General features: G+C 40.1%; 1 long non-coding RNA gene across 1 annotated transcript; it reads left to right on the plus strand.

Annotated features, from left to right (window-relative positions):
• The first annotated feature begins 424 nt into the window (after window positions 1–424).
• LOC310760361 lies at window positions 425–3,490 on the plus strand. Its single transcript, XR_014546925.1, has 3 exons — window positions 425–528; window positions 1,012–1,244; window positions 2,424–3,490. It is a non-coding gene; the product is annotated as an uncharacterized lncRNA (long non-coding RNA).
• The last annotated feature ends 6,811 nt before the right edge of the window (window positions 3,491–10,301 follow it).

Consider the following 10,301-nt stretch of genomic DNA (forward strand, 5'->3'; position numbering starts at 1 on the left):
TACCATATATTCAACACAAGAAACAGCAACCATTTGTTACAATTTGTTGTTGACAAAGGACAGCTGGACATATAAAGGGCCCCATTACCTTAGGGCCTTAGGTAGCTTAGGGCCTCATCAAACCTAAATTCAGCCCTGGCAAGGATTCCCACTTGCACAACTCCTTTGCCTCTCCGCAACCTCCCCAAATTTGCTTGCAGCGGGGGGGGGGGGAGGCAAAACAGATTGTGGGGGTGGCAGGGAGGAGAGTAGGGAAAATCTTGTTGCACATGCTTAACTCCATGTGCTGACAGGATGGTTAATAAGCATTCTTTTGGACACAAGTCTTACTGTATGCTATTTTGTATGCTAGTCTGATTGTTGATTAGCACACAGACATTTCTGGACTGAACTCATTGTGATCAGGGCTGCAAAATCATTATTCATAAGACCAAACAGTGCAGGAAGTAGGTTTTACGGACAGGAATCCCAAATTGTTTCATTTTGTAACTTGATGTTTACAGCAGCCTTTCAAAACGTGCATGTAAGGTAGGCCTGTTTCATTATCCTCAATGTACAAACCAGGCAGTAGCAGAAGTTGAAAACTAAAATAAATGCAGTTTGTGGAGATCACAGCTTACAATACACACACACACACACACACACACACACACACACACATTAATAATACTATACCAGAATATGGATCGAAATCTCTTTATGTTGCAACTCCCCCTAGTGGGACATAATTTATCATTTTAATATGTATCCACTGCTAACAACATGAATTTTCCTTTTCAATAAAAATGTAATTATCAGTCTTTTTCATATATTTGGGTAATCATTGACACAGACAAACTTCTTCTGAGATTGACATATATTTTTGAAAGCAGAATTAATTTCAGTTGTGTAGCGATTACTGCTGGACTGTTAAATGTATTCAGAAACAATTATAAACAGGCCTTGAACATTGAAAAGGAGCAATAACATAATACTTAGTAACAGGCTTTTTCTCCCCATATGAATTTGCAGAACATAAAATGTCTACTAATCAGCGGCAGATGATGTGAGAAAGTGGCAGGACTCACCTTACCGCTGATCTGTCATGCTGCGGCTGCTGCTTACCAAGAGGCAAAAGGGGTAGGGCAAGGGCACTGTGGGGCACAAGCACTGTGGGGCTGCCAGATTGGCGCCGCTGGTGCATCTGCCCCATGCTGATCTCCTCTTCCCAGTCAGCAGCAGCAACATGACCAGCTGAAGGTCAGGTGAGCATCACTACCATGCTACACATCCACTACCACTATAAAGGCTTTGCATTCAATATAATATCTAAAGCTGCTTTAACAAGAGACACTTGCATTTTTGTTCATTTCCTACCTCAATGCAATGATGGCCAGCAGTGATAATAATAAAGTGAAATGGGTTGGATCCAGATGCCTAGAGCATCTTGAAATCAAGTCCTATTTATTTCAGTGGACTTGTGTAGCCTCTTCTGTAATAGAAAACAAAGGGAGTGTAATTTTAGTTTGTAGCAAAGATGGGTTGGATCCAGACTCACACATGCTTAAAGTACGGTTCATTTCAGTGGGTCTACTCTAAGCATGACCAAGTCTAGAGCCATCCCACTATGAAAGCGCTCTAAAAGTCAAGCCTTTTTTAATTATTGTAGTTCAGCATCTCTTCTTTATGTGAGCTGGTTTCTTTAAATGGCACGCAGGTGTCCTAAACATTGTACAGTTTGTGGAACATATACTGTAGGAGAAAATATTTAAATAGTTTTCAAGTCTGAAACATACTTTTAAAGAGCCATCTCACACTTTTTTTTAAAGATGGACTTGTAAAACATGTGCTGCTGCATTTTTATAAAATGTGTTTTGCGGGTGGCTATTGGGTTCTTGTTTTTTTATTTTGATTACGTATTCTGTGTTTTTATATTGTGATTTTATCCTGTGAACCTCCCTGAGACCTGCAGGTATAGGGCAATTTAATAATAATAATAATAATAATAATAATAATAATAATAATAATAATGGTGCACATCATAGAAACAGTCCAGCAGCAGGTTGCATAATACAACTAACCTTGCATAGATACCAGGATGTTCCAAAGGCCTGGATAAATAGATGGATCTTTAGCTGATGATGAGAACTCAGCACCGAAGAAGGCTGAACCCCTCTCCAAGGGCTGGAAGTTCCACATGGTTCCTTGGTAAGTATATGCTAGTGGGAAACAAGGGAAACAAGGGTTTGTTGTGCAATGCATCATTGGGAATGCTATATAAAAACACTTTAACTGCATAAACACTAGGTGGCAGAGTAAGTGCAGAAAAATCTAAATGTTATGTGCTATTTCTAAACTTTACAGCAATTTGCACAAGTCAATATATTAGGGTACACTTTTTAAATTTGTAGTAATCTTTTTCCCCATTTGTTTTTCTCTTCCAGAAATGCTCCTGATCAGGTGTGAAACTGCAGGTTTTGTCATTCCTCTCCAAAAAGCAAAACATATGGGACATATTAAAGCTTACAAGGAACGCAGAATAGAATGTCAGAACTGAGTTCGCACAATGCTACTTAAACAACACATTCATATTTACTGTATATGCGGGGTTTAATCCTGTATGCACTTACCCGGGAAAAAGTCCCATTGAACACAATAAATGTCTGTGGTTCTTTTTCATTTACACCATGGACTGAAATAAACTGATTTGTAGCAATAGGAGGTCTGCCTCAGGAAAAAAACATATGTTTACTAAGCTTTCATATATTTGGTGCTAGGTAATTTGAAGGTCCCCCCACATATTTAAGATACTTAATGTGATATGGCAGTAGGCCTCAGCACAGGATGGGAATGGAGGAGAAATTCAATTCAGTTCACATTTCAAGGTGATCCTACCAAATTTGTACCTTACGAAACCATAGGCAAAGAAAAAGCCCATCCCTCAACATTCTCTCATCTCTGAATTTTGCAATGCAATCCTCCAGACAAGTAATATGTACATAAATGCATAAGCTAGGATTAGTGTGCTTTAAAATGCATATGTTAATAAAATAACACATAAAATGCATCATATTAGGGGGGAAATGCTTTGCAAACATGCATGTTAGGCATACCAAAATTTGGAGCAATTCACATTAAAATGATGAATTTCCATGATTTTTATTTTTAAAACAACAAGAACAACAACTCATGAATTGTTGCAGAAAACTGAATTTAAGATTGGAACAATGAGAAACTAAGAAAACAAAAACTGACAGTTTGATCCATCCCCAATAGAGAGAGAGGGAGGGAGAGAGAGGCGGGGAGTAAATAAGTCAATGATTCCTTTGAACTGGGTAGCCACTGAGGACATGAGTACAGAAGTCTTCAAGCTGGCTGCATCGGGCAGAGATTGGTATTGTAACATGTGGTGACAACACATGCACATTCCACCTTAGGATTCTTACAATATACAGTCTCATAACTTTACCACCAGTCATTTCTTTTCCCCTTCTACTCCACACACACACACACACACACACACACACACACCTGATACACACCTGATTTGCTTTGTTGACATTCTAGCCTGATGAAGAGTTTTGAAGAACACAAAAACTTGCACACTGATTTGGGACATGGACCGGAACAGTAGGATGGAAACAGCAAATCAGGTTCCCCAAGAAGTAAATTCAGCTTGCTGCACCCGCATATAAGCCATGCTACCAGCCTTCCCAAAATAGTTGCTTCCAAATTGAATTGCACTTTGTGGCTGTGCTATGTTGGTCATGGGTTCTAAAACAGGATGGGCTGCTATGGACCTACAACCTTAGCTTCTGCGGGCACTATACCAGCCTGCAGTGGTCGTGGCTGGATAGGAGTCTTTCTTCTTCTCTTTGTGTTGTTCATCCTTCACAGATAAAAACATATCTGGGGGAGTGTCTATGTTTGTTCTTGGTTTTTAAAACATAACACCGCCTTGTGGGCTCTTTGTCAAAAAGGCAGGGTTTTAAAACTGTGATATGTAAATAAACACCCAACTCAACAGGGAAGAGACATGCCTAAGGGCTCTTTAGGGGAAAACTCTCTTAAGAAGTTCTTGGGCTGGGGAGGGCTGGACCAGCGAGGGACCGTCCAGCTCTACGGAACCAGCGGACCTCACTTTGCCAGCAGACAGCAGGTGTCTGGATTACAAACAGGCCAGCTATGAAGCAATGGGTTATGGTGACTACTTTCCAAGAACAACAGATTTTCTGCTGTCTTAAGAGCTTTAAGGTCTTAAGAGCCACAAGGAAGACAGATTTTAAAGGCACAGTTCTTCCCTCATGATATTGAAGGAATCGGTGGTGCTGGTGGAGCTTTGCATGCTAAACTTTTCTCCTCTTGGTTTTTTACTTTTTGATGCTTATGACTACTTTTGTATTGTTTGTAGTTATGGAACTTTTTATATGTTGTAAGCCACCTAGAGCAGGGTTTTGACTATGGAAAGGTGGCATACAAATAAAACGATGGATTGAGGGATGCCATGAGTATGCAGATGGTATCCAACTCTGCTTCTCCTTTGCATCTAAATCAGGTGAGGCTCTGGGAGAATGGGACTGGTGCCTTTGAAGACAGCCATTGAAGGTGGTCTAGAAACTTCAGCTGGTTCAGAATAACACAGCCAAAGTTCTAATCAGGACTGTTTGGGCTCCCTTGGTTTCTGATTCATTTCCAAGCCCAATTTAAAGTGCTGGTTTTGAGCTGTAAAGCCCAGCATGGCTGTGGACCTCAGTAGGACCTAAACGAACACCTCTTCTTATAACATACCATCCAGTAATTTCTCTGATGAAAATAGAAATGTCTCATTGCATAATGATAATTTTACTATTTATACCCCACACATCTTACTAGGTTGCCCCAACCACTCTGGGCAGCTTCCAACATATATAAAAACATAATAGAACATTAAACATTAAAAAGAACTTCCGTATGCAGGATTGCCTTCAGACAGCTCAGGGGTCGGATAACTCCATGCCCTCCAACATTTCTATAATGGAAATAGGGACATCCTAAGGAAAAGTGGGACTTTCCAGGATCAAATCAGAAACCAGGACAGCTTCTCTAAATCAGGCACATCCCTGGAAAATAGGGACACTTGGAGGGTCTGCCATAGGCACCTACTTGGAAAAGATCAATGGAGGTTCTCTGAGTGCCCCAACAATTTATGGTGGCTATGATGCAGAGAGTCTTTTCCATCATGGCGCCTGGGTTGTAGAATACTCTTTCCAGAGAGAGCCCTAACTGGCACCTACATATTTTCCAAGCACCAGGCAAAGACATTTTTATTATCCCATGTCATTTAACATCTTAGCAATATATTTCAACATATTTAATAACTTTGGGGGTTTATTTTATTTTTAGTGGCTTTTTGCAGGGCCTGTAAGACAGAGTTGTTCCGCCTGGTCTTTGGCTTGGAGTCAATTTGATTCCTTCCCCCTCTTTTTTCCTTTCTCCTCCTGTGATGAGGCTGCATTTTAATATTTCAATGTTTTAATGTTGTATTTTAATCTTGTTTTTAAGTTGTATTTTTTCAACTTGTTTTTATTATTGCTTGTTAGCCGCCCTGAGCCCGGCCTTGGCTGGGGAGGGAGGGGTATAAATAATAATAATAATAATAATAATAATAATAATAATAAAAGATTGATCTAAAGATAGATGTTACTAGTTTTGACATTGTTCTGTCTTCTCATATATTTTTTAAAAAAATCTTAGCCCTTTGAGATTGTTCTTAGCTCCCCCTATGCCCTTTGGCAATCTGAGTATGGTGATATAACATGTTTGTATTCTCTGTGCTGGGTCTGGGCTTTATTGTGACATTTGATTGCTCTACTTGCGTTCTGTCTTGATGTTTGTTTTAGATGCTTCTATTGTACTCTGCTTGGGGGACTTGGTTGGGAAGCAACTAATAGATGTAAACAATAAATAAACATGCTGTCTTGTTTGCTCACACTCCTAAATCCAGAGGCCGAAATGCAGAGTTGGCTTCAATGAAAATCCATGTAAACAGTAATTTGAGATGGAAACCAGAAGGATTTTTCAATGTTATTCCCGGCTGTACCTCACAAGTTTATGTTTTGATCTTGTTAAAATGCTTACTGCCACATTTAAATGCTAGTTCTACAATTTTTCAAAGGCTCACAATAGGCTTTTAAATTAGCGTTCCATATCTGGATTAAAAAGAGCTCTATGAATGTTGAGAGGTATTTTTTTACATTATATCATTTAAACCTGGTAATATTAAAGCCGATTAACAGACATGCTATTTTAAAAAACAAAGGGTATAATCCAACCCAAATTAAGTAAATTTTAAACCCATCAATTAAGTAAATTTTAAACCCATCAATTTCAGAGAGAGAGTTGAGCACTTTCCTAAATCTCTGTCATTGAAATCAATGGGATTTAAAGGTACTTAGCTTGTATTTATTTCTCACATAAATAATCAACTTTGGTTAGATTGTGCCCCAAATCTACACATGATGAAATGGCAAGTGCTTGTCTGTCCAATTTTTTTTGTACACTTTTGTAACACAATTCTAAGTAGCATGGTATCATTTTATAGGTTAAATATCCATATGTAAGAATGAAAATAATTTCGCTTCACGTGATTCTGAAGTCCATTTGACCAAGGATCCTTATAAATGGTAGATTTAATGATATAAACCTTGCCAGGGCCTTTTTCCCCCCAGGAAGAACTCAGCAGAACTCAGTTCTGGCCCTTCTCGGGTGGGCACCATTGCCATTATAAGAGAACCAGGAGGCATTCATGGGGAGTTCTGGCACCTCCTTTTCTAGAAAGGTAGTGCTGAACCTTGCTGATTTGGATCAAAGGCCCTACTATCCCAGCATGCTTCACTGCCATGATAGCAGGGACAGTGCTGGGAGCTTTTCCGCTGCCTCCTGCACCTGGCTTCTAGCACTATGCAGGCACCACTATGCTTCGGAACCAAACTCAGCCATAGTGGCTTCAACTTCTGGATCCTTGACTCATCCTGGGTTCTGAGAAAAGGCCAAAGGCCTTCTTCCAAGTCAGTCATTCCGGGCAGTGAGACCAGACAAGGTTTGTTACGGTAGCTAGAAAAGCTTTTTCAACTTAGTTTTCTTTTTTAAGAAAAGCCTTTTTGAAAAAAAGAACTTTAAAAAGCCTTTCAAGCCACAGTGGGAAACCACAACAGTGGTGCAGCCATAGTCCTGGCCACTTCTCCCAGAATGCTTCACTCTGAGAAGGAGGACACCTTTAGCCCTTTCTCAGAACCCAGGTGAAACTGGAAGATGGAGGCAGGCAGCAAACCAAGCACCATGGATGGCAGCCAGGCATTTCTGCAGGGCTCTGGGAAGGTATTCTGAACAATAGGGGATAAAGTGTAAAGCACTTCGAGGGAAGGATAGAATCATCCAAAACCTTTTGTCTAATTTGGGGCAATTTCCAACTTTTCAGAAGCCCCTTGTGCTCCATCTCAGATTGTCCTTATCCTTCATAGAGACTTTCTGGGAAATGCACTTAAGTGCATAGGAAAGCAGGGATCATGAAACTTTACTTCTATGATAACTTAGGTTGGGATCCAATCCATTGAATTTAGCCCATATAAAGTATGGAGAAATTTTGACACTATTCTACCGACTTACTCACTGGTCTAGAACAAACTAAACCCCACTGAATTTGATAGGTTTTATTTTTGAGTAGACACGCATAAATTGCACCATAAACGACAGAAAAGAAACAGCCCAAGGTTTCCTAAAACGATATATACACATTTCACAAATATACCCCACCCCCAAAATTTAAATAACATTCCAGGCAAGGATTTCAACCCTTTGTTTCATTTCTCTTGTGTACAGAAGGGGGAGCCAAATGCAAAAAAATGAAGGCCATGCATAGCCTTTGATTATATGCAGTGTTATTGTATCTGATTTTTTTTATTTATAGAAGCTTTAAAAAAAAATAAAAGTATTCTACTTTCTAGGAAGTGTACTATGCTTAATCACTTGTAGTGGTAGGCTGAAGGATGCTTTTCATGGAGCAATGTTATAAATGACAACTGAAGGGACTATATTTCTAATTTTTGGCCAGCAGGCAGTAAATCAGGGTTGGTAACTAGGGTATTCCGAGACTTTCTGTTCAAAGCAGACAGCACAGAGCATCTGTCAAAGTCAAGTCATGGGGGCAAAGAGCTGTGATATGGCCTTTGGCACCAGGAATATACTACTGAAAGTTAGAACTTGTTGACTTCTCATATTTGAAAACTTTGCTGCAGAAAATGAATCCAGACAAGAGAGAAGTTTAGAAAGCAGGAGGATTAGATAATTTGAAGACTTAAAGATTGCTATTAATGATAGTATCACACTCCCTTTGGAAAACAGAAGGATAGAGCTCCCCAACTCTGCACTGTTCCTGGAGTCCCCGGCGATAGCAGTGTCCAAGATCCTTTTCACTAGCTGCTTTGCAAGTGGGATCTGCCCCATGCGCTACCAAGAGATCTTGCAATTTGCATCCATGCACTGCATGGATTTAGACTATGGCCTAAATCTGCAAAGAGGTGTCTGTGGAACTTCTCTTGAATACAGTTCGTAATCTTCAGGTGGTGCAGAATGCCAAGGCCTGCTTTACGGCATGCACAGACCATGAAAGACATAGCCCTGTTTGACAGTCTTCTAATCTGAAAATATAGCACAAAGGAAGTTGTGGGGATAAAAAACTAACCCCATTCTACCCATCCATATCCCCATCAACCTCCATGAGTTGAAGAAAGACTATCTGAAATGGTGAGTCACCTGCACTCATGGAGGCTGCCTGAGTGATGCAAAATCTTGGAAAAATCAAGGTTCCCGCTGCAGAAACCTCAAATGGTGCATTTCCAGATTAGAAGGATATTGCACTGGTTTCAAGGCACCTCTAATGGCTAACGATGAGATCCAGGTTGAATTCATCATGGGTTGAAGGCTGTTGAAGGGCAAAGAATATTCATCTCAAGCCTGTGGATAGATAGGCTATCTTGGCAGGAAACAAATTTGTAAAGGAATTTATTTATTTTATTTGAGAAATCTTTAAAATATCCATTTAGAGGGGATTTAGTGACAATAGGAATTGGAAGCTGAATTATAATGTATTACTGTTTCTTTTTCAATTGTTATTTTCATGATGGCCAATTAGTTGACATTGCTTTTATTTCCTAAAACAGGCAACATACATTCTATTATAATCAGTCCCATTGATTATAATTTCTCAAGGTAGCATCCCCAAACAGTGGGCTTTAAAATTTCAGGAGTGGCCTGTGAAACACCAAAATTTGGTGTATCTCCCTCCCCCCATCTTGTCTTCCCTTCTTGTGGCCATGCTCCCTGCAGGACCCTCTCAGCTCAGCACCCAATGCGGGCGAACTGGTTGCACTCCCCTAAATCTGTCCTGCCCAAAGTCTCAAATAATATTTTACACTTTCATTTAAAAAAACAACCAGAGCTCTGCTTTTACTAGTTCGCAGAGCCTGTGTGAATCTTTTTATTACATCCGAGCTGAACTGGGGCCTTAGCTAATCCGTAAGCCTATAACAGTGACTAAGACTGCATATTAGCTGGCATATAATAGTTCATCTGAGGTCATTGTGAGAAGAAATGCCATCCTCCCGATTAGCTGCCTAATTCCCCTGAACAGCGGTTGAGAATATTTGTGCTTTGTGTTCTGGTCATCTGGTCTTCTTGTTAACTGCCTTGCTCCCTCAACTGATTGGAAACAGGCTACTTGGTTCAGCAGTCAGTACAAAGGAAGATGGCCTCATGCATCATCAAAAAGAAGGAAGGGATCATCCAAAAGGACCAGAGAGAACACAGATTTGTAAAATAATAAAACAAAATAAAAATAAAATGAATGCACATACTTACGTACAGTGGTACCTCGGGTTAAGTACTTACAGTGGTACCTCGCAAGACGAATGCCTCGTAAGACGAAAAACTCGCAAGACGAAAGAGTTTTTCGTTTTTTGAGTTGCTTCGCAAGACGAATTTCCTATGGGCTTGCTTCGCAAGACGAAAACGTCTTGTGAGTTTGTTTCCTTTTTCTTAAAACCATTAATACCCAGGGAATCCGTGCTTCGCAAGACGAAAAATTCGCAAGACGAAAAAACTCGCAGAACGAATTAATTTCGTCTTGCGAGGTACCATTGTAATTTGTTCTGGAGGTCCATTCTTAACCTGAAACTTCTTAACCTGAAGCACCACCACTTTATTAATGGGGCCTCCTGCTGCCGCCGCGCCACCGGAATCCGATTTCTGTTCTTATCCTGAAGCAAAGTTCTTAACCTGAAGCACTA

The sequence above is a fragment of the Podarcis filfolensis genome (genome assembly GCF_964270895.1).
Source record: "Podarcis filfolensis genome assembly, chromosome: 3".
NCBI classification, from domain to species: Eukaryota; Metazoa; Chordata; class Lepidosauria; order Squamata; family Lacertidae; genus Podarcis; species Podarcis filfolensis.